This window comes from Mustela lutreola, chromosome 1 (assembly GCF_030435805.1).
Source record: "Mustela lutreola isolate mMusLut2 chromosome 1, mMusLut2.pri, whole genome shotgun sequence".
In the NCBI taxonomy this organism is placed as follows: domain Eukaryota; kingdom Metazoa; phylum Chordata; class Mammalia; order Carnivora; family Mustelidae; genus Mustela; species Mustela lutreola.
The window spans coordinates 201749193-201773117 of NC_081290.1; the positions used below are offsets into that span (position 1 = coordinate 201749193).

Here is a 23925-nt window from a genome sequence, read left to right on the forward strand (position 1 = left end):
ACCACCTTTTCCATGTCATGGCTGACGTAGCTAAGCCTAGAGAAGTTGAAAGTCTCCAATCTGTCACGTTTTAAGTGCAAGGGAAGGGCTAGAACCCAGATCCATGGACATTAACCCTAGGGCTTCTCCTACTTCACCCGGCTGTTTCCTGAGGACACAGGAAGTCTTCATCACACCCAGAAGCTGTGTTTCAGGAGTTGGGTACTTGGAATTCAGGACACGTTCTCCCATAGAAATTATGTTATAAATGGTTACTATGTTACAAGACCATTCAACAAAAGCCCAGTTAACCCATTTAACCCATAATGTAGCTGAAGCGGTGCTTCTAATAGGACAATTTCTTCCCCTGCTACACCATTGGGAAGGTATTCAAAACTGATGCTGTGTGAGTAAAATCAACTTTGGGTCTTTCGATTTCCTTAGTTACTGCTCACTGTAGGCAGGGCACCGTCCCAGTGTAACAGCCCCACTTCCCTCCATTTGTTTATTTTCATTTTATTTTCTGCACTGTATTTGCATGTGTTGCAAGGAGCTGAGATATATATATGCAGTAAGCTTGGTTTGTGTGGATTGTATGCTATTAAATGAGTAAATGATTGTCTGGCTTAAGGATAAATATATAGCTGTTTCCATAGATACCTGATCATAATAACTAATTAGAACAACATGTTTTCTAAAGCTTATTTCAGGGGCATTTCAGATATAACATACTCCAAGCATCCCATAATGCAGCTATGTTTTTCTTTTTATTTCTCTTAAGTAGCATCAGCAAATAACCTCTGATGCCTTTAACAGAGACTAAATGAATGAAAATCAGGAGTTTTGTCATTTGATATGTTGAAGTAGCATTAGGTAAATATTATGCCTCCCCTACTTTTCTGAACAGTAATCAGATTAGCTACTTCCAGGGTTGGCTGCATGGAGAAAAACCCTGAATTCAAAATTGAGATCTTGGGACATATCTCTCCTTAACTTCTGCTGGCCCCTTCTCCCACCTAAGACTTCACTAGGACCAGAAACCTGCTTGGTGGGGAAGCATGCAGTTAGTTCTGACGAACCCAACTCTTCTTTACCTGTAGGTCTCCATAAGAGGTAATATCTTGCATGTGGTACCTAGGAGGTGGTGAGTAGGGTCTCCAAATTCTGTCTCCATTCACATTTGCATCATAGAATCACCAGATAATACAACATCAAATTTCTGAGTGATCTTATAATTTGTCTAGTGTTGGTAATGTAAGGGCTGCCAATAATAATAATAATAATAATAACAGTATTGTTATTATTATTATTATTGTTATTTACTGAGCATCCTGTGTGTGGAGGAACAGCTCTGGGTACTTCATAAAGATTCTCTTGAGTCCTCTTGACAATCAGATATTATCACAATTTTAAGATAAAAAATTTAAGCAACTGTCCTAAGACCATAAAACTTATAAATGGTAGAGATGAAATTTGAAGCCAGGAGTCTGTTGGCTCCACTCCATCAAGAAGTTCAAAGGACTCTGGGAAACAACAAATGTCAGTTCTCTTTAATATCTGTTCACCATCCGTAGGTGGTGTCTAAGACAGCAATTTGATTTATGAACATCCTTAGATCTTGACTCTTTCTTAGGAACTCAGGGAGCAGGAAAAGCTTTTTAAAAATCCACCCAAATAAAATTGATCTATGATGCTTAACTTTGATTCTATCCTTTGTGTCTTATGACAGCTGCCAGTCATTATTGCCATGCCCTTACTTTATCTTGACAACTGTATACTACTCTTTTTTTTTAAAAAAGATTTTATTTATTTATTTATTTGACAGAGAGAAATCACAAGTAGATGGAGAGGCAGGCAGAGAGAGACAGAGGGAAGCAGACTCCCCGCCGAACAGAGACCCCGATGCGGGACTCAATCCCAGCACCCTGAGATCATGACCTGAGCCGAAGGCAGCGGCTTAACCCACTGAGCCACTCAGGCGCCCCATATGTATACTACTCTTAAAGGGAAATTTTTTTTTCCTGAAAACTACCACTTGGCACCCCTCAGTCCAAGTATGTGCTAAAAGGGATCTACACATATTTGAGTCAAGATATGTTTGCCTCAACTCCTAATTTATTAAGAACTCTATAGCCATACATCACTACCTTCTGCTTCCCCTGTGTGATCTTTGAAGACTTTTATATCTGAATTTTCCATCAATCCATGTTTCTCTTCTTTCTAATATAATAATAGGTTCAACTTCTTTTGGAATCATATGCAAAGTAAAATTTAAATTGCTGTCTTTTATATGAAAAGATACATATATATGAAAAGATACAGATATATATAAAAATACAACAGCAAAGAGTGGCTCTGGTTTCCTGGATTAAAGAAAGAGATGGGTCATTTCATGGTTGCTAATCAAGCTCATGGGTATATATTGATTAACTGCTGGGGCCATCCAGGATCTCCCTGTCCCTCCAAGTCCAGCATGTACAGGGTGGCTTCTGAGCAAGTCTTTTTTTCCTTAGGATTATTGGTAACTGGAAGTTACCAATAATTACTGGAAGAAGGGTAGGAGATTTGAGAGAACCAAAGTCAAGCTCCATACAAATCAGCTGGTTCATGAATTAGATGACCAAATGCATTGTTAACAATATTTGAGGGACAACGGGGGAAAAGCCCATCCATTGATTTGTGTGGTGTTTCCTTTTTAGCTAATGTAAGTGCAGAAATAAAATAAAATGATCTGCTGAAGTCTTTACTGATATGCATTTCATTGCAACTACTGTGCAATGCACAGTTGAATTGATGAGCTATCAGGGTTATGTGTTTCTGTAAAACAGAGGCATCTAACTTGGAAACGCTTTCTCTAGGGAAACAGACCTATTTGAGCTAAATCAAAACAAGATTACAGAGTGATTAAAGTGCTACAAATAAGACCTATGTGGAAAGGTTGGAGGAACTGGGATCATTTAACGTGGGACAGAAAAGCTGCAAGGAGATTTCAGGAAAACTTGAAGAGTCTAAAACATTCTCCATTCTCTTGTCTGCCTTCATAGAGCAATGGGCAAGAGACAATCTTAGGCTGCATTATGAGGGATTTAGTTCAGCCAATGGCTCTCAAGCTCCAGCTGTGTGTTAAAACCACTCAGCAACCCTTTAAAATACACTGTTTGCTGGGTCTTACCCCAGACTAATGAATCTCCAGAAGCGAGACCCAAGAATCAGTATTTGGTGATATGGAGCCAGAGACGGGAATTACTCAGCTGACCAGAAGGACAAAGCTCAGGACAGCCTTGGTCCCAGGAACTGGTGAGGAAATCATCTATAGGGATCTTTAAAATCTAGGTGAGATTGGTTATGACCGTGTAAATGGACTCCCCATTTCTGACTCAGACATTTTCTCGGCTACTAAGTGGTCTGGGAACCTTCAGTCACGGAGAGCATCTGAGCACAGATTCTCAATTAATATGTGTTGCATGAATGAATGAATGCTGAAAGTCTTCAAAAAGGAGAGCCGGCAGTTGTAATGCTAGTCTGTAGAGGTGAATTTCAGGAATGGCTTCCCAAAAGCAAGTGTCACTTAAACTAAGAAAATGCCACCAGACATTGTGATTCATAAACATCTACTAAACTTCAAGACTCTGAAATCAAAGAATGGAAGAGATAGAAGTCAGACTTCAAAGGCCAGCAAAGAAGTGGGTGGTAGGGAAGCTGAGGTCGTATATGTTGATGATTTGTTTGTGAGGTTTGAAAGTCCAGAAGAGACAGTGAGTTACACTTAGGTGTGAGTTGTTTTCTTTGTCAGTGTGAAGATAAAGAGTAAGGATGGGGTTGGGGAGGGTTGAGATGCTGGGCAGAGTAGTGTACCTGAGGGAAAAAGTCTCCAGGAGCCATGAGATTGAAGACAAGGGTAGAGGGCTTCTCAGAGTAAGTCGGGAGGTATGCCTCTCATCTAATAGGTTGTTGTTAAACTATACTACAACCATACTGATGTGTGGGTCAGGAATTTGGTCAGAGTTCAACTGGACGATTCTTCTGCTTCATGTTGTATGAACTAGGGTCCGTTAGTAGTATTTGGCTGGTGACTGCATAGGTACATCTAGAGGGTTCAAGAGAGCTTTCCTCACATACCTTGCTGCTTTGTAAGATCATAGTCATCATACACTTGGGGTTCTTTTCCTGTCCATGGAGACTCAGGACATTTCTATGTGATCGCTCTAGGAGGGGTGCCTGGCTTTGATGTAGTAACCTAGAACTCCAAAGGGACCATGATGGATGCTGTCAGTTTTCTCATGCTGGGCCTGCACTGGCACAGTGTCACTACTGCTACCCTCAATTGGTCTATCAAAGCACGGAGGCTGGGTCAGATTCAGAGAAAGCATAACTGGGACCCACCTCTCAATGGTGGGGCTATCGAATAATTTGTGGCCATGTTTAATCTGCCACAGTCATTCCCAGATTGAACAGATGAACAGAGAAATGACAGTTTCAGGGTAGAAAATAGTGAAAATTCAGTAGTACATACAGTGAATAGCAGGTACATGTAAGTAAAACCTGTTAAGACAAAAGAGTGTATGTGGGGTTTTGGTCTAAGACTAATCTGGTTTCTGACACAACCAATTTATTAACCAATTACTGTTAGCAAAAAGTTGTTAGTTGAGGAGTGTCCTTGAAATGAACACCTGTGGAAAGGTGAGTAAGGAAGCAGGACTGGACAAGAGACAATGCGAATGTGATGGTGAGGCCAATACCCCCTCTGTGTACTCCACAGGGAGGAGCCTCTGTTGACAATGGCCCTTCAGAGTAACCCCCAGCAGGCCGAGGTGGCCAGGTCTACTGCAGCGTGGGCGGCCTGGGAAAGAGGAAAGACCCTTGAGTAAGATGGCTCTCTCCAGCTAAGAGGGTCCCTGAGGAGGCTGGCAGCGAGTGGCACCTGCCTCTGCCACTCCTGGCGGCTGGAGCACCACGTTCTCATTGGAGGAGGATCTCGGCAGTGCACCCATGTCCACAGCTCGGCTTTAGCCATAATTACAGACCCTAGCACAGCTCTTGGATGCTGTAAGCACCGTATTAACATCAGCCATTGTCTGCCAGTAGTGGTTGTGAGAAAGGGTGGCAGGCCAGATGAGAGAGGAGGCGTACTGAGTGATGATGTGGAAAAGGAGCTGGAGGTGGCTAGTGAGACTGTGTGAGGCTTGTCCTCAGCATTTCCCAGAGGCCGGGTGGGCAAGGAGTCGAAGGTAGCTAGAAAACGCCTAGCTAATGGAGTGGGCAAATTTGGAAAATTGCTAATACATTCCCAGGCCAGTGTCAATAAGGTAGTGCTCTCTTCACTGTGAAGGTCATGAGACGGCAATTGTTCTCTTTCCCACGGTTGCTCAACACCGCTGGGGCAGGAGGTAATGGAGAGATAATGGGCTCTGGGTTCAGATCCCAGCTCTCCATTCACCAGATGGGTGAACCTTAGCAAGTTAATTAATCTCTCTGATCTCCGGTTTCCCCATTTTAAAGTGGAGATCACACTAGCAAATGTGCTGGGTGGCTCTAGTGGTAATGTGTATCTAAATTGCCTGAAATAAAGGCCTGTGATCAACAAGTAGAAATGTTTATGATAGATGGGGTCATTTGTGAGCTGTCTCCTTTCTCCATTCAGAAATTATGTGAATGTGAAATGTGAAAACATGTGAATCCCAGAGCATTCTGATTCAACCAAAACATGGATTAAGCAGGCTCTGTATCAGGCACTTGAACACACCTGCCTTCTCTTGAGCCTCACAGAAGTACCTGTGGGCAACAGTACTGCCCCCTTTCACAGGTAAGGCAACTGAGGCTCAGAGAAGCTAAGGGCCAAAGAGGTTAATTTGTGCATGAGGCAGCATCGTACCGATGTCTTGGCTGTAGGTTACCCTTTCTACTGCATCATAATTATCGGCCCCAAAGCGAGGCATAGGTCGAATGTTTCTCTGCCCCCCAGCATCCAGCAAGAGGCCCTGGTCTGCAGCAGTGTTCATACTGACAGGTCGGGTATTTCAGGATGGCTGGTCGCCCCAGGCTAGAGCGTGCATCTCCACCATCAGTTTGGACTGTCAGCTTTCTTCGTCATGATTAAAAGAAGGTAGAGGAGGAGGAGAAGGACTAAAGAAATCATCTTTGTACATTTTAATCTGAGCTGTTTTTTGAGCAGCGTGATAAGGCAGGTTGTGGAAATGTCAGCTTCTCCTTATCTCTAATTGACTTAAGTGGAGGCAGCTCTAATCCTTGTGTGCACAGGAGCCTGGAGTGGAGAGATGCGGCCAATTGATTCCTATTTTTAATTAACACATGAGCCGCTTAAAAACAATAGTATGTTGGGGGCAGTTTGGGAGCAGGAGGAAATTCGAGGAAGGGTCGTCTCCACCGCAGGGACATTTCGAGCAATATTGGCAAGTGTCGGTGTTTGATTTGAATCTGGACTGGAGTGGGGCTAAGCCGTGTATCTCCTGCATGGACATCTTCGCTGCTAGGGTAACAGGGAAGCTGAAGGGAATGGGAAGACTCTTTCACTCACTAAGCATCGTGTTGGGGAGGCGGGAGCCTCAGGATGTGTGCTGGTGCATGTTGACCCCTCTACTGGTCTTCATGGGGGTGCTTGTGCAGGAGGAATTAATGAAGTAGGGGTTTCAGTCCCATGTAGACCCGGGCCATGAGACTTCTCTCAGGCTACATGTTAGCTGTGGTTATCCATACCAAAGGCTAGAATATGGAGTAATTTTTGCCCACACCATGGCTGATGCGCTTATAAGGAAACGCCGGGCACTCAGAGCTTACTACCTATTCTCATTTTATGTGTTTGGTTTAAATGGATCTTCTTTGGTCCCCGTTCCTAGAAAGTAACATGATTCTGAACTCCAGCTTGCTTAACTGCTGCCCTGATTTCTATGAAATTGCTTCTTTCTCCCACCGTTGGGAGCGGGAGTTCGTATTTGGCACTCTTGTACATTTAATGATGGATTACCTGTCTCGTATCAGCTTGATCAAATCTACGATCAAAAGGTATCTTCTGTGTTCAGCCAGCATCACCTCTACCTGGACAGTCCTCTTGCCCTGCCTGTTCTAGCTCCCACATTAGTTCCCTGGCATATCCCTGTATGGGTAAGTTCTAAAATTTGCTTTTTCTGCCAGACATTGACATTTGAACTCTGCTCTGCGCTAGGTGGGGATAGGAAAGGAAGAAGCCTCCCTGTTGAACTAGCTTCCCAAGACCTATCCTTGCAAGAGCCATTTCTACTATTTCCTCCCCCCTGGCTATTTTCAGTACTCCAGCATTCCAGAGTACTTCAAGGCCAAATGACAACGGGTCACGATACCTATGGTATTGGAGTCTGAGTGAGAGGATAATGGGTTTTTAATTAGTACTCTTTAATAATTAATTAATTAATAGATGGGAGACAGGGGCATGAACAGGATGGCCTCTGGATGTTTTACTTTCCAGGATTAGAGATCTGCCTGTTTTGTAGATTTGGAAAAGCAATAAATAAAATTCACTGTTCATAACATTCTGCCCTTTCCATCCTATGAAATGTTCACACTCTTCACTCTTATTCTCATTTTGTTTACTTTCATTCTACTTTTTTGCATCTTCCCTGAAGCCTGGCATCAGAAAGACACATTGATCTGGGAATATGTTTATTTCACCATTAGAATTAAGATAAGAGTCTTAAGGATGGGGACCATGTTTTCTCCACGGAAGTAGCTCCGTAATGATAATAAAAGATGACATTTATTAAGCACTCACTTCGCATCAGAAATTGTGCTATGTCCTTTACATTTTTTCTTCATTTAATGCTCAAATCGGCTCTATGAGGGAGCCCCTGTAATATCCTCATTTTATAGTGATGAAAAGCTCATTGAGGGATGTTGAGGAACTGGTGCAGGTTTACGCAGCTAGTCAAGTATCAGACACGCCTCAACACCTCGTCAGCAGGCAGTGCCGTTTTTCTGCGTCTAGTCCAGTGCCTGACACATACCAGGTTATTGTTTATTATCAGCTGAACGAACTGTGAGTCAGACATGGATTCTGCTTCCAGTTCTGTTATTAACGTGAACACTGTCTCTAAAGAACTGAGTTTTGTTCTTCCCTCCATCATCTCCCACAAGCCCCAGCCCCAGCAGCGTTCAGCAAATATTTAGTCAGTGGATGCCAAATGGACGGTTGACCCTGGAAGTCTTTTCTAGGTTTAGCAGCTTAGGACCTCTCATTTCTCTGACCTCCCCTGACCATTCTGTGTATAGACACTTGATTATATTGTATCCTTTGTTGGTTCTGACTGTTCAGTGTGGGTGTTTCATATTCCCCAATAAATGGTGTTCTATTTCTCTTGTATTCCCCATGGTGCCTAGCCCAGTGCCCAGAATGTAACGAGTGTTCAGTAAATACAGATGGAAATGGAATGGAGTATTGCTTCAGCACACTTCAAGCCAGAAGGAATACTGAAATAGCAATTACCTCCTGGGCTATTGTTTTAGTCTTCAGAGAAACTGCCATGTGGTTTGTGCTAAACAGATGTTTTTGACAGGTCAGGGAGCAGTATCCAGGCTGCTGGCTTCAGGCACAATTTGACACACTGCCACAGTGTACTTACCATCCGCCTTAGGAGTGTTGGTCTCCAGAGAGAAAGGGTGTTGTGCAGCTTTTAGGAAATTCAGAGGGCAATGGTCTGAGAGAAAGTGAGACCCCAAGGTAATTGATAAAATTCCTCTAAGTGAATGAATGGTGGCCGGCATGGTTGTGCGTGGGTGCGTGGGCGCATACACATACAGACACACAGACACACACACGCACACCACAAGACACAACCTAACTCTTCTTAAAGTTGGAGGCAGAATTTGACTCTCAATCGTGCTCCTTCCTGGAAGTGAGGAGGAAAACAATCCTCAGAGGGCAAATAGGATGGGAAAATGCAGATAGGCTCTTGGTGCCCAAGGAAATCACGAAGAGCGGTGGTAAAAGCTGGTAAGAGTAGCCAGGGAAATCATGGCCTCCCTCAGCATCTGAGACTCCAGGACTTCCTGAACACCACCTTGAAATCAAAACTGACTGATGCATGTGTTAGCTACATCACACGGTTATTTATCCAAAGAGAATAGATTCTCTAGGAAGTAATTAGGAGAAAAGTCGAGCGGAAGATGGAAACTGTAAGCCTAGAGTGGACTGTTCACCTCCCCTTGGTCATCTCCCCTGCACTTAAGCGTTTAGCATTGTTGGCAAAAAAGCATAACTGTCCCTGTTTTGTGATTCTATGAATAATTTGCCTTTTGAAAGAATGAACTCTTTTATCCTGTTCTGCCTCCTTCTTCAGCCATCCCACACCCCTCCACCCCGCACATCCTGTAAAGCTCATTTGAGGAGCATGCGCGTGGCTTTTAGAAGGGAGCGGACTAGGAATCTGTCCATCCTTGTGCATCCGTCCCACAGCCACACCCACACCACTGCATCCATCTGAGAGCAAGTTACGTGACGCGGTCTCTCCACCTTGAACTCCCTCCGTAGATCGGGCATCAAGCCACTTTGCCGTGACACACTCCCCAGATGTTCTTTTATGGCAGGGACCATGTCTCATGGAAAGGGGCCCTCCCGGTGCCTAGCCTGGTGTCTGGGGCCCGAGAGGCACCCAATAAACACTCCCTGAACACACGAATAAAAGGAATTCGAGGTGGGTTTGAGATACACCTTCACTGCCGTGACGGGCCCTTAACATCCCAACTCAGTATATTCTTCCCCCATGAGAAGGCTGGATTCATAAGAATTCAAGGGCAGAAAGAAAAGGGAAAGAAATATGTTTACTGTGGAAGTCATCCAGCAAAGTTTGGTGCTCGGCACAAAGAAAACTTACCAGTTATTTAATTGGGGGACTTGAAAGCTCACAAAAGAGAAAGGAGGGTGGGAAATAAGAGGGAAGGGGAAGTGCTTTCCCCACTATAGGGAGGGCTGGGGCGAGAACAAAAGCCCTGTGATTCACCCGAGAAGAGAAGCTTAAAGGCCTTGGAGGACGTGCCAAGGCACCAGAGGGCCTGCCAACCTCAGCGCATGAGGGGCATTGGCCCTGTGCTGCAGCCAGGGAAAGGGATTTGAGCTAAGGATGACCTTAGAACAGCTGTGCTCCAAGGCCCTTCCCCTAATTCTCTCCCTTCCCATTGCTAAAGGAAGCAAAAGAAAGAGTTAATGATTCCCCTGGAAAAGCCAAGATGGTACCTTGCTGAGAGAATTCCTTATGAAGACAAAATATGCTGGCCACTAAGGAAGAAACCTGCACTACGGGTGGGGGAGAAGGGAGAAAAGTCCTGGCGGGTGGAATGAGCACTGAGCAAAAGTAGTTACCAGGAGGAGCCCCCTCAGCAGACACAAGGCAGGCCTTGAGCAGCTAGCAGGGGCCAGGAGCTTCCTGCTTCCTGGGGCTATCTCACTGGGTCCTCGCCATCTGCATTTCATGCAGCCTAGCTGAGAAAGGTCGGTTTCAGCCAGGTTAAATAAGGAGACTCCAGAGCCACACTAGAGTGAGGATAGAACCCTACCCGGGTCAGATGCCATAGCAATGCTATTGAAGCAGAACCTATGGAGGGGAAGAAAACACTTTCTTTTCCTTGATGTTTCTCTTTCACTGCTGTCAATTGCAACAGCTTTCTCTGAGCACTTACGACTTCTCGTCTCCCCTGCGGCCCCTGCTTCTCCACCCTGTGCAGAACTAAAGCAAAACAAAGCACTTCTTAGACCAACCGGTGTAATTAAATATTTATTGAGCTCCTACTATGGGTTAGGAGTGCTACTATGTGCAGGGGATATAAAGATGAGTAAAACATTGTCCCCAAGGTAGGAAACTCCCAGTCTACCTCATGGAATCATTGTAAAGCAAGGTAGAGTGATTTAATAAGGCATGTGTAAATGCTTTCAGAAAACCAGGGGAACATTAAGACCTCTGATGTGAGGGGAATTAGCTAATGCTTCTGTGATAAGCAGATATTTTCAAGGGCAATGTGAGAAAGGCTTTCCAGACAGAAGGAACAGCATGCACAAAAGGTCAAACCATGACAGGAACCATTGCTTTGGGGGTGCAGCAGGTCACCCAGGCCCTTTGGTGCCCAGAAAGTAGACATCAATTTCAATCTTCACAATCTACTGCCTTAATGCACAGGAGTTTGTTTGTTTGTTTGTTTGTTTGGGGCAGTCTTTAAATTGTGGTAAAAATATACATAACATTAATTTACCACCTTAACCATTTTTTATTTTTATTTTCTTAAATCTTTTTTTAAAATCATTTATTTGAGAGAGAGAGCATAAGCTGGAGGGACAGGCAGAGAGAGAGTGAGAAGCAGATTCCCCATTGAGCAGGGATTTCCCCTCCCCCCACCCCCCAACGATGGGCTAGATCCCAGGACCCTGAGATCATGACTTGAGTCTAAGGCAGCCACTTAACAGACTGAGCCACCAAGGCACCCTCCATCTTAACGCGTTTTAAATGTTTGTGATTCGTGGGCATTAAGTACATTCACAATGTTGTGCATCACCATCATCTACCTCCAGAACTTTTTCATCATCTCAAATGAGAACTCCGCACCCATTAATCAGTAACTTCCCATCCCCTCTTCCTTGTGGCCCCTTGTAACTGATATTCTACTTTCTATGTCTATGAACTGATCAACTCTAAATGTTCCATTTAAGTGGAATCATACAAAATGCATCTTTTGTGTCTGGCTTATTTCCCTTAGCACAATGTTTTTAAAGTTCATCTGATTTAACTAGTATGTATCAGAACCTCATTCTTTTCCGTGGTAGAATAATATTCCACTGTATGTATAGACCACACAGTGTTTGTATACTCATCTGTTGATGGGTAACTGATGGTTTCCATCTTTTGGCTGCTGTGAATCATGTTGCTATGAACATTGGTGTACAAGATTCTGTTTAAATCTCTGCTTTAAATTCCATTAGGTATATACCCAGAAGTAGAATTGTGGATTATAGGATACTGCTGTTATTTAAAATTTCAAGGAACTGTTCACCCATTTTCCACACTGGCTGCACCACTTTATATTCTCACCAGCTCCATATGCTCCAAGTTTCCAAGCTCTCCATATGCTCACAGAAACTGGGGGTTTTCTGGGGGGTGGGGGGTGGTCATTGTAAAGTACAGCCAACCTCCTAAGTTTTGTGGCTTGATGTGCATTTCTCTAATAATTAGTAATGTTGCACCTCATTTCATTTGCTTATTGGCCATTTATATATCTTCTTTGGAGAAATCTCAATTCCAGTCCTCATTTTTGAACTGAGTTGTTTGGGTTTTTTGGCTTCTGGTTTTGTTGTTGTTTGCTTTGAATATATAAGCTTTGAGGATGGAGGGAGCTATAGAATTGGAGCTAAACGTAACCAATAAAATTGTAAGCTTATTTCTTTTTACATTTAGTAAAACACAGCTCTGCCTTGCTGAAGTGTGAGACTGGAGAAGTATTTTAAAAGTCTGATTGTTGTTGTTATGTATGTTCTGGTATTTCTTGAATAAGCAGCTCCTCCACAGTCCCCCATGGCCAAAGGTAATAAAACTCAAAGCAGATGTGGGAATGCCAAGCTAAATAAAAACCCAGAAAACCACCAGGAAACAATCTGAAGATGTAAATCATACATTGTGAAAGCCATTGGATTAGAAACACATTACCCTTGTCTGATTTGCTAACGCCCACATGTTCCAAGGAAGCTTCAAGTGTGATTTACATCCTGACTTTTAAGAAAATGGGAAAAGGGTAATCCAGCTTGGCCTTGATGAATGCCTTTCTCTTTGTATCTAACTCCAGCCCCAGAGAACAATGAGATGAGGTGTCTGGAAACATGCCAGTGGGGAACCTAGGCCATGGAGGACCTGTGTCCAGCAGCATAAGGGCTTCACCTGGCCCTGACGAGATCCTAGATAGTAGGTAAAGCAAGGAATTAGCTGCTTTTTTCTAACAGATCTAGTCCAGGGTTGGAGGTCAGAATTCCTGTCCTCAAATCCTAGTTCCTCCTCTGTTTCTGGGATGACCTTGGGTTTCCCTTCTGCAAACTGGGGGAAGGAATTGTTTGAGGGTTGTGATACGGATCATAGGAAACAAAGCATGTCGTGTGTGCAATCTGACAGGAAATCCAGTTTGAGAGATGCTGAAGAAGAAGGAAAAAAATTGCAGAACCAGGAAAAAAAGACTACAGCAGCAAAGCAGACATCCATAGAAAACAAATGGCAGTTCTGTCCAGTGCCCAAGGCAGATGTTATCTAACAGTTTTATTTGCTGTATTTTCTTGTAGATTTGAAGGCCCATCTCCCAAGGCACAGACCTCCTTCTGTGCTCCCCCAGCTCACCCTAGCATGCGTAAGGCACTCTCCACAGCCCCATCAAAACATGCTGTTTGTGCCCTGGTCCTTTGAGTTACCAGGCACTCGGGTCCCACAAGCACTAATCCCCGTGGTTCCTCTCTGAAGGAGCTTTAGCGGCATTCATGAATTCAGAGTTAAATCCCTCATATCCCCCGATCCAAGTGAACAGCTGGTAGTGGATACTGATAGCGAGGAAAGAAGTCATCACTCTGTTGGGTATTTCCCTGAATAATAAGTGAGTCGCTTATGACATCTCTGGGGGCATCTGAAACTCTAGTCACCAAGCCCCTTCCACCCCCTTGCTATTAGGAAAAACTCTAACTCTGTGGTTAGAAACGTGGGTAAAGGAGAGGCTCTCCTGATGCTTATGTGGAGGTGGTATGAGCAGTGACGTCAGTCCAGGGCCAGAGGGGCTAGGGACCGCTAGGGAATCAAACTTTCATTGTTAGCATGTGGCCTCAGGCGAGTTGCAAAACGGCTCTGAATCTTGCTTCCCTCCTCTGTGAAGTGGGGCTAAAATTTTACCAGAAATCTCCTGTTGGGATTAAATAAGACAGTACACAAAATAATAAATCAATAAACAAATAAATAGGACAGCACATGACAGGGTCTGTGGCGTATCACAGGTGTTGGGTCAACGTTAGTTCTTCCGTTCCCAGCCAAACATAAATCAGCAGATTATTTCTCTGCCCAAATAAAAAAGTCTTATTATGATATTTTAGGGAGAGGTCAAGATTTGGAGGCAGAAGAGAAACTTTCAGCCACGATGATACTGGTATCCTTCTTAGGCACGGGGCCATTATTGAAAAGTCACTTACAGAAACACTTGCACTGTGGCCTCAGCAGGAAGAGGGGTGTGCTCGGTCTGAGCTGGGCTGCCTGAGTGTCTGAGCACAAAGCCCTCCAGACCATGCTGAGCCCTTGATGGCTGGTATGAACTCGGCCCGCCCCTGCTGCATAGCCGTGCGGCACAAATCCCTGCTGGATTTTCAATGGAACGAGCCGCTCCAGTGGCACTGAAGAGAGAGGGGGAAGAGGCCTTTCCTTGGAAGCAGGATTGCTCTGCACCACCACTGAACATGTTTTTAAAATTCACTTTAGATTTGCCTCTCAGGGTCCTTGATACTGCTCGCAGAGGGAAGGTAGACAAAGCTCATTTGTCTGTGTGCCCCTGTGGCCAAGGGTGGTCCAGGTGACAGCTGTTAGCTCTGAAGCATGATGGGCCCTAGGCAGAAGGAGGACTTAATTAATCAATGCATTGATTGAGCACCTACTGTGAGCCAGGCACTGTGCTAGACACAGTGGGGTGTAGAAGACAAGGCACAGTCTTGCCTTCTGGTATCTTAAATTCTAGCCAAGGGTGATAATGCATAACCATGTGAAAAGTTAAATAGCAATAAAAAAATAAATAACAACTCAGTGCAATGCTATAGGAGATGTCACACAATGATTAATTACCGAATGAAAGGCACAGACATTAAATGCTATGGGAAAAAAATCAATCAGTGCGTATTTACTGACTGCCTCATGCAGGCCTCGGATCATGAAGTGAACAACATATTTCTCAGGACCTCTGCCCTGGGCCCCTCATCTAAAGCTATTTTGAAGTTCTTGGTGACCCATTAAGTGTCAGGCAAATGGCATCAATGTCCTTATCAGAATCTCTGTCCCTCCCATCCCAGATGCTCAGGCGTAGTGTTTAGGTCCCCAAAGAGAAGAAGGCAGGGAACGCCATCACCCCCAACAGAGGCTGTCACCCAAAACTTCTGGTTTGAAGCCGTTATGATATGGCCTTGAAGCTCGCGCATCTGTCTCTGTCATAGGAGCACAACCCATCCTAAATCCGGGGCTTGCTTTACTAGCTTTACTTCCTTTTTTTAAAAAAAATTTAATTTTTAAAATTTAAATCCAATTAGCCAACACACAGTAGCTTCCCTTTGTCACTGCTTACTATAATTGAGATGCAGAAACAACTCCCCAACATGGCTGACTGAATGTTTATAGCATGCTGTTGACTTAACGTGTGACTATTGCCAAACACACCTGATATCTACAGCAGAACTCTTAGGTGTGGACAACGCCTTCCGGGAAAGAACGACTCAGTGTCAAAAAAGTCAATACTCGTAATAAATGTATAGGTTGGGTGGTTAGGTGGCAGGGCTCACTCTTCTCCTTGATAGAAAACTGGGGGGGAGGTGCAGGGGACTTGCTCAATGATACCTTTCCTGAGACAGTCCTGGGGGAAACAGATTACTTGGACCTCAGCAGTCATCAAAGTGCTCTCGACCTCCTTCCCATGGGTGTGGAGGTATGGATAGTAGCCAAGAGTTGCCTGATAGCCCTCAAACCGCCCAGGCCTATCATGTGAAGGTTGGTCAACACTGATGGCAAATCGAAAAAGCAGAAGCCGGTGGACATGAGTGGCTGGGAATGACACTTAGCAATTATCTGTGGAACTTCCACAAAATGTTCTCAGCCTCACCTGGGTTATTAGAGAGGACCTGCACATAGGGTCCCCCCATCCCAGGAAGCAGGAAGCACTTCATCAATGCTAAAGAAACACACCAGTGGATGAAACAAAAGATAAGGAAGTTTGAATGATTTTCTACATGTGTATAGGGAAGTCATCAAACATACAGAAAAGAGGCAAGAATTCTGCAGTGAGTCGCCTCTAACACATCCGCTGGAGTCTTACAATTAGCATTTTACTCCATTTTCTTTATCAGAAGTTTATCTCTCTATCTACAACCCATCCATCAACATGACGCTTCTGATTGTATAAAGGATATATCCCACTTAAGGAAACAACATATACATGTGAAACAATTACTCAGTGTTTTACAAAGCAGTGCTAAACAGTGAGATAGAGACACACCTCTGGTTGGAGCTGAAAAGATGACCTTGCTTGAGGAATAAAATACTCAAGGGTCATTTCATGTAGGGAAGCAGGGCTTGAGCTGGGCCTGGAAGAATACGTAAGATCTGGACAGGAGAAGGAAAGAGCGTATTCTGCAGTGAGGTGAGATGCCAGGGACTAGTCGGGAAGCAGGTAAGGGATTTTGAGAGTCCATTCTGAAGGTCCTGGTGGAGCCCTAGGGGCTTGCGGGCCCATCTGGAGAGCAGCGGACGTACCACAGGCCTGCTGCTCGGGGGGAGGAGGGTTGGGGAACATGTGAGCCTCAGGGAGAGCTACCACCTTCCCACGGTACAAATGGAGCAGGCCCAGCGTTGGGTGGAGGCAGTTCAGGGAGGGACCCGGAGCCAACACACCCACTAAAGACCAGCCTTCCACTCCCTGCCATCTTGGGAAGAGGCTGCTGAAGATAGGCTGGTAAAGGCTTTTGTTACTTCAGTCCTTCCTGGGACATCTGCTGGGAATGGGGTTTAGGCAGGATCCTGGCTGGAGCTTAACCAGCAGGTAGAAAAAGCGCAGAGCCATGAATGACTATGTCCGCACAATTTTGAAAATCGGTTACCTGTCCCCTGGCGGTAGAGGGTTTGGCTGCCTGCAGTGGGGACACTGCTTTGCCTTTTTTATCTCTTTCTCCTCTGCTGTCTCCCAGAATCACCCTCCCCTTTCACCTGCATAGCTTCTACAGCCTGTGAATTGTTTTAGCAAGCATGAATTTGGTCCATTCAGACTCCCCGGTGAAGGAATGCTGCACCTTCACTCTGCGCTGGTCATCCTGGGCTGTGCTGGCTGGAACAGGGCCAGGGCCCAGTGTTCGCAGAACAAAAGATGCCTGTCCTGTGAACGGTCCAGCCGTGCCGGGCCAGGAGGAATTGGTGCAAGTGCAGTGAAGGGATAAGCCTTCATTTGATGATGCAGCCTCTGTGTACTTTGTCAGCAAGATGGAGAACACTCACTATTTTCTCTGGCTTTTAGGATTTCCATATTTATTGCTTGTTTGCTACCACTAGGGAGAAGAGAAGAAAACAACAACTTCCTCCATTTGAAATTTTAAACATGAACACGTGAGGCTCCCCTCCCCTCCCTCGCCCCCTGCAGTTCCAGCAAAGCATAGAACCTGAGACTGTGAGAACTGGAAGCACTTGGGAAACCCAGTGTTGCTTCCTTTGACATACAAGGAAACCACAGGCAGGGGATAAAGGGATCTGGCCCATGCCAAACACCTAGTTAGTGGGAGCCCCGAGACTAGTGTTTGTACCTGCAGAGCCGTAAGTTAATTCCCAGCTATGACACCACACAGACTCTGTTTCTATTCAAGTCAAAAATCCGACTTCGTAAAGGGGATCCCATTCCGTGTAAAGTGCGTGCAAGAGGCTTGCACATTATCTTGTTCATTTGTCTGCATCAAAGTGCCAGGAACACAGAGCAGGTGATGCAGAGCTGGGGCAGAGGGAGAAGGTACCATTGAGTAGAGGTGACGACCCCAAAGAGAGAGGATGCAATAGAGATGATGAATGTCCAAAGCTAAAGGACTTAATGCCCAGAACATGGTACACACTAGATGCTTCTTAAAGGACATGAAGGGACCATCCTGGATCAAGGGGCCAGGGAAGGCCATGCAGCGAACTGCACTGAAGTTACCTTCTGGAAGAACTTTATCTGACAGCCATGTGGGAAGGGCATTTCCAGCAAAAGCCAGAGCATGACATAGGATGCGTTCAGGCAATGGCATATAGAAAAGGTGCATGGGCATGACAACAGGTGTAGAAGCAGCAGAAAGTGGGCCTGGAACGTGGTTTCAGTCATTCGTGGGATAGAGATCGACTGAGGCCTTGCCCTGTGCCAGCACCCCTGTAGGCCTGTGATTTTGCAGCGAATAAGACAGAGAGGGTGAGATTGGGAGGCACACACCCACATCCAGATTATGATGTAACAGCAAGTGCCTGGGAGCCTAATTTGACAGAGGCCATCTGAGGTAAAACTCGAATGACAAGGAGAAGCCAGCCGTGGGAAAATTCGAGTCCCGGAACACGCCAGGCAAAGGATAGGCGAGTGGAAAGTTTTGAGACAAGAACAAAGTTGGCACACTTGAGAAAGAAGAAACAAAAGGCCCATGTGAAATGAGTTTTGGGGGAGTCCACCAGTGGGAGAGGAGTTGGGCAGCCGAGCAGAGGTTAGATTTTGCAGAACCTTCTAGTCCATGTCTGGGAGATTGAATTTCATTGTAAGTGCAACGGGAACAGAGTCCAACCTCCCTTCCTGCATTATCTGGCCTTGGCCTGTGTCTCCGTGGGAACAACTCATCTTGGTTTGCCTGAGACTTTCCCAGTTTTTGTACTGAATGGCCAGCATCCTGGAAACACCCTCTGTCCCCAGCAAGTCTCCTTACCTCCCACTCTCACTGTTGCGCAATAGAGTGTTGTCACAGTTCTTTAGGGTCATGTGGTGGAGTCCTTCCAATGTCTCTGGCTGATTCACTAGAAAATTGATGGTCAATCAAAATTTCTAGGAATCAGAATAACATAATTAAAGTTATTTAAGCATTTGTAAGATATTGACAACTTCTAGTTTCCTTCAATTTACATAAAGATAAAATCTTTATGAAATCTGGGGATTCATCTGGATGTGGAAAGGGTAATGGGCCAATAGACATGCCTCCCTTGGGAATAACAAAGGCCGCCTCCATCCAGATGTTGCTGTCAACACCCTCTCTTGCAGAATTGATTGGGTGCTTTAGTCCTTGTTCTTCAAGACTTGAAGGTGTGAACTCAGAATCTCTCTCTAGTAAGCAAAACGTACAGGAACAGACCTTCAAGTGACAGTCTGAGCTGAGTCTGCACAGGTATCTACGATTATCCGAAGCTAGTTGTAGGAGAGATAGAGTAGGCACCTGTGCTCCTCACCTCCAGAATTGTATTTTCTAGCTTCTCATTAGTTAAGAGTGAAATCAGACTAGGACCTTGCTCCTTTAAGAATCTTTACAAAGATAATGGTATTCGTGATCTCACAATCACATAAATCACTGCCAGCCCCCTTAAGTCAATTCATATTTCTGTAGTTCGTTAGTGGCTCGGGAGGAAATTGCATTTATTATAATTGCCTCTAATTGCACCAGATTAGTGATTACAATTATTGATGGCAGCTGATTATTCATTAGGCATCAAATCAATTCCCGTGCTTCCTCGTTACTCGAAACAGTAACTCTGATGAGGAGAGGTCTGAAGGAGGCCACGTCCACCCTCTTCCCTGCCTGGCAGGCAACATCCCAATGCTGTCTCTAAACAAACACCTAAAAACAATTTAGGACTTAAAGGGACAGAGAGGCATTACTTTCCTTCCCCTCCCAATGCCTACTGCCAAGCCCAGCACTGAGGGATAAAACTGTGGGTCTGTTAAACATCAACAAAGCTTATTTGGAGGCCCCAGAATGTTTCAGACTAATTAATCTTCAAGGATGTCCTTCTTGATTGCATAATGGAAACATCAGGGTTCCTGGCCCAAGTCTTCTGGAATATATACAACCTAGATTGGGGAGAGAGAATAGACCTTAAAACCATACAGACCGGACTTTAAATTCATGCTGAACTCTTTTGAGATACTCAAAGGCAGGCAAGATACCAACCCTCTCTGAGTTGTAGAATCAACTGTAGATTGTGTGTAAGCAAACAATGAGATCCAGTCTCTGTTGTTCACCGTTAGACTCAGTCACCTAGAACTGTGCTAAACTGTGGTGAAGGTCGAAATTGATGACATATTAACCTCGTCTTGCATGCACCAGGTGAAGAGTAGCTGCTCAATAAATCCTTTATCCTCAAAAGGACTCTACTTTAACATTTATCCTCAAAAGTTTTATTCTTCCTCTCTTTATGCCTTGGCTCAATATTAACTGTAAATTTATCAACTATGTGTTTTCTTGTCTGTGAACACCAGTGTATTTTTAATAGAGGAACAGTTTGCAGAAGACCTTTGCATGGTGGATTTTGTTCTTCAGCTCATTCATTAGTACCTACAGCATGCCAGGCCTGGATCTAGAGGAGTAGAGGGATAAATAAAACATAGGTATTGACCTTAGACAGTGCACAACCAAATGGGAAAGACTGTTCATTCCATTTCGATGCTTTGTTTGCATTCAAGGAAAGTTACAAGGTCTAATAAGCCCACAGAGAATGGAGAAACCTAGCTCAGCTTGGAGGGTCAAGAGGGCCTCAAAGAGGTGACATTTGAGAGGAGCCTCGCAACTGCATGAATTTCTTCAAATGCCTAATGGAGTGACTAGATTTCCAATGGAACAAGTAGCACCTGAAAAGACAGGGAGGTGAAAGAAGCCCTTTTCAGAGCGGCACTGTGCACTTTTAGGTGTTTGATACTTGATCACCATGGCAATGATAAGTGCTGCTCGCCAGATACTCTCCTGGGTCCAAACCTCCATGAAAAAGGGGTCTTTCCTTCCTTAGCAGTTGAGATCTCAGAAGTGTGGATTTGCCTGAGGGTTTTTTTCCTGTGGACTTCTCCGAGACCATAAGTGCCTCTGATGGCACAAAATCTTAAGCCATCCTTTCCCCCAAATATCCAGGTTACCCAGATCCTATTCAGTGTCCTCATTCATCAGCTCTCCTACTTTTCACAATCCCCACAATCCCACTCATGATTCAGAGGAAAGAGCATAAGTGTGCCTAGGACCAAAGACATTCAGATATGCCATGGCCTAGTCAGTCACAGAAATTTCAGTACATGCCAGAGAAGGAAGGAGGCCATAATGACGCAGGCCATGTCTGCTCAGGTCCTTCCCCACGTGGGAGCTGCTGCTTGTTTCTGGAGCTGCTCAGACGTGAGCCAGCAATAGGTCGGGCCTATTGCCAGTTCCCAGGTCCTCTGGGAGAATAAAGAGCAATGTGCCAAACAATGCAAAATACAGGGCCAAGAGCCTAGAGAACACGGTCCCAGTGCCTTTTCTCTGGAAGGCCTTACCCTCCTGCTTGCAGATCATTCTGTGTCCTTCGGAGAAGCCGAGGGAGAGCGCGTGACTTCTCTGAGCAGAACGAACTGCTCTCCCACCTTCCATCTCTCTCAAGGGCCTTTCTTCTGAGCCAGTTGAAACCACCATTGTGTCTCTGAGAGCCCCCTCTCCATCCCAGGCTGCCTGTCTACTGGGGAGCAAATTAGCCCTCCTCTCCAGCTGACATGGCCTCTGCCTCCTGTCTTCTATATTCCCCCAGAGGGTGGCAGTCTCCTCTTTGAAAGCTGATCCTTTCAGGGGAGGGAATACAGGGCCATAATGTCTCTTCCAGAGAAGCCGGAGAATACTAGTACTGTATGATAGAGCAGAGCCTCGCAAGCCCCCTGCCCAACCTCTTTCCCAAAATTCACTGGAGGGTACAGTCTCTCTCAAAGGGCAACAGAACACCAGTCCACTGACTCGTGCAGGAAGTTATGTTCCGTGATTTTCTGATTGTGGAGAAAGCTGCAGTGTCCAGGGCAAGAGGGAAGCTTGTCTGGTGACAGAATCATGTGAGCTTGCCGGGGCTGCTTTGGGAAGCTACCTCGAGCCTGCTAGCAGTGACCACATGAGCTAAGGAGAGGCTCCGCTCCCCCTGGCAGAGCTCCCCTAACTCTCCGCTTCTAGAGAGATCCAGGCCGGAGCATCCGCGCCCTTGGTCCTGCCTGGACCTCCGGCAGCTAGTGTCTGTACTCCAACATCATCCCTGTAACAGTTGGTAAATGAGTCCCAGTCTAGCTGCTTATGCAGGATGGTTGTGCAGTAAGAGCCTTCATCCTTATGGCAGGCACATTAATGCCAAGTTTGCTCATTCTAATTAATAACAGTCAGTAAACACCAAAGAGAGCTAATGATGATTACAGGCCACAGCTCCTGCGTGTTAGCAAACACGCCAGGCAGGTGGCCTCTCCTCCCTTCCTAGGAAAGAGGCTGGGTCTGTTTCTTGCAGAGATGCCGTCCCTCCTCAAAGCCCCTACCCCAACTTACTGTATCTCGGGTGACTTCTCTCCCAAGTCCTGGCGGACGAGAATAGGACAGGATCTATACAGCCCAGTCACACGGAGAGGCTCTGTTGTCTAGAACACAGGTCTCAGGAGCAGGCCCTTGGGTGCTGTGGGGCTCTGAGACAGCTTTCCCCAGCATTCAGGATAAAGCAAGTTTTTCTTTTTGTTTCCCTTATTTTGAAAATATTTTCCCCAATTTCCAGAGTAATGCAGTTGGCTTTGAAAAATTACAGTGCTACATAAGAATGCGAAGAAGAAAGGGAGAGCCTCCCTTAGTCCTACTCCGGCGGCACGACCGCGCCACTGGCTGGCATGTCCGCTTTTCTGGAGTTCTCCTGTCTCTTCTTCCTTACAAGTTCTTGCCTAAATTTTATTCTCTTCTGTTCCGGGTGAATAGGAAAAAGAATGTCTTCTTTTTCAAGTTCCAGGAGTTACAGCAATTAAATACAATTGTTGAGGACTGAGTCAAAATTGGGAGACGATTTTCCTGCTCAGAACAGGCCCTGACACCTGAAAGGAATTGCAAGGAACACATGTGGTGAGTTTGCAAGACCCTCCTCAGAGAGGCCCTCAACACCAGGTTGTGGGCTCTCCAAGTGGTCCCAGAGCCAGATCGTAAAAATGAATGTCCGGCCACCTAAGAGGGTAACTATCTGGCATGGGCTGAGGCGATCTAAGGAGTAAAGCAGGCCACCATGGAATCAAAATCTCATCCTAGATCTTTGGCCACAAGACTTCAGAACCCTCTCAATATGCCATTTTTGTCTTTGTTAATTAACCCTGTCTTCCTTTTAGAGAAATTTCATCTGGCTGTAAGGATACCCTTACTTCTCTCACCACTAGTGATTCAGATGACACTTGTTTCTTTGATGGGCCGCTCAATTTAACCCACCTAGACCTGGTTCTCTGAGGGTTTAAGAATGAAAAGAATATAAAGAACTATGAAAAGGCATTACGTAACATTTCTAGAATGCTAAGGAACAGATCCAGGTAGATAAGAGAGTGTGGGTTGAATGGCTTATTTTTATCTTTCTGTCTTTTTCAATGTGTACGATTTTTTGCCTGTCTCTCTCTCTCTCTCTCTTTCTCTTCTTTTCTTCTCTGTGTCTCCCTTTCTGTGGCTGGAAGTCTTTCCTCCATTTTTTCTCTATTCAACCCCTTTTTTTCTCTCCACATTCTCATTCTGTCACCTCTCCTTTTGATTTCAATAAGGCATCGAAAAACCTTTCTCAGTTTGGCTTTGGTATATCTCGCGCATTCGCTCATCCATCCATTCATTCATTCCACCAACATTCACAGAGCTCGGAGTCTGCATCAATCTCCTGGCTCCGCGCTCAGAACAAGAGAAGAACACACACGCTCAAACAATACTGAATCAGCAGGGGGAGGAAGACATGAAACCAAAAAACTATTAAATACATGCAAGAGACGATGAGAGTTTCAAGAAGGTGATGAGCAGAACTATGGGGTCATATAAGGGAAAACTTCATAAAGAAAGTGACATTTGGGCTGAATATTAAGCTGTGTTGAAGGTGTCGCCGAGTGGAGTGCAAGAGGCAGGGGGCTGGTGGGAGGGTGCATTTGCAGGCAGAGGGTGCTGCCTGAGCAAAAGCCTGGAGGAGTGAAGTGCTGGAACATTTGAATATCTGAAAGTAATCTAACCTGGCTGGG

The 23925-nt window shown here is 45.2% G+C and overlaps 1 protein-coding gene and 1 long non-coding RNA gene across 3 annotated transcripts in view; one reads left to right on the top strand and one right to left on the bottom strand.

The window, feature by feature from the left end:
* Positions 1-23925, top strand: part of NTM (neurotrimin) — a 939822-nt gene that overhangs the window by 142858 nt on the left and 773039 nt on the right. The gene's annotated exons all lie outside the window — the stretch shown is intronic.
* On the bottom strand, positions 13008-22820 carry LOC131838748 (uncharacterized). Its single transcript, XR_009356689.1, has 3 exons — positions 22238-22820; positions 18644-19776; positions 13008-14568 (listed from the first exon to the last, which is right to left on the bottom strand). It is a non-coding gene; the product is annotated as an uncharacterized LOC131838748 (long non-coding RNA).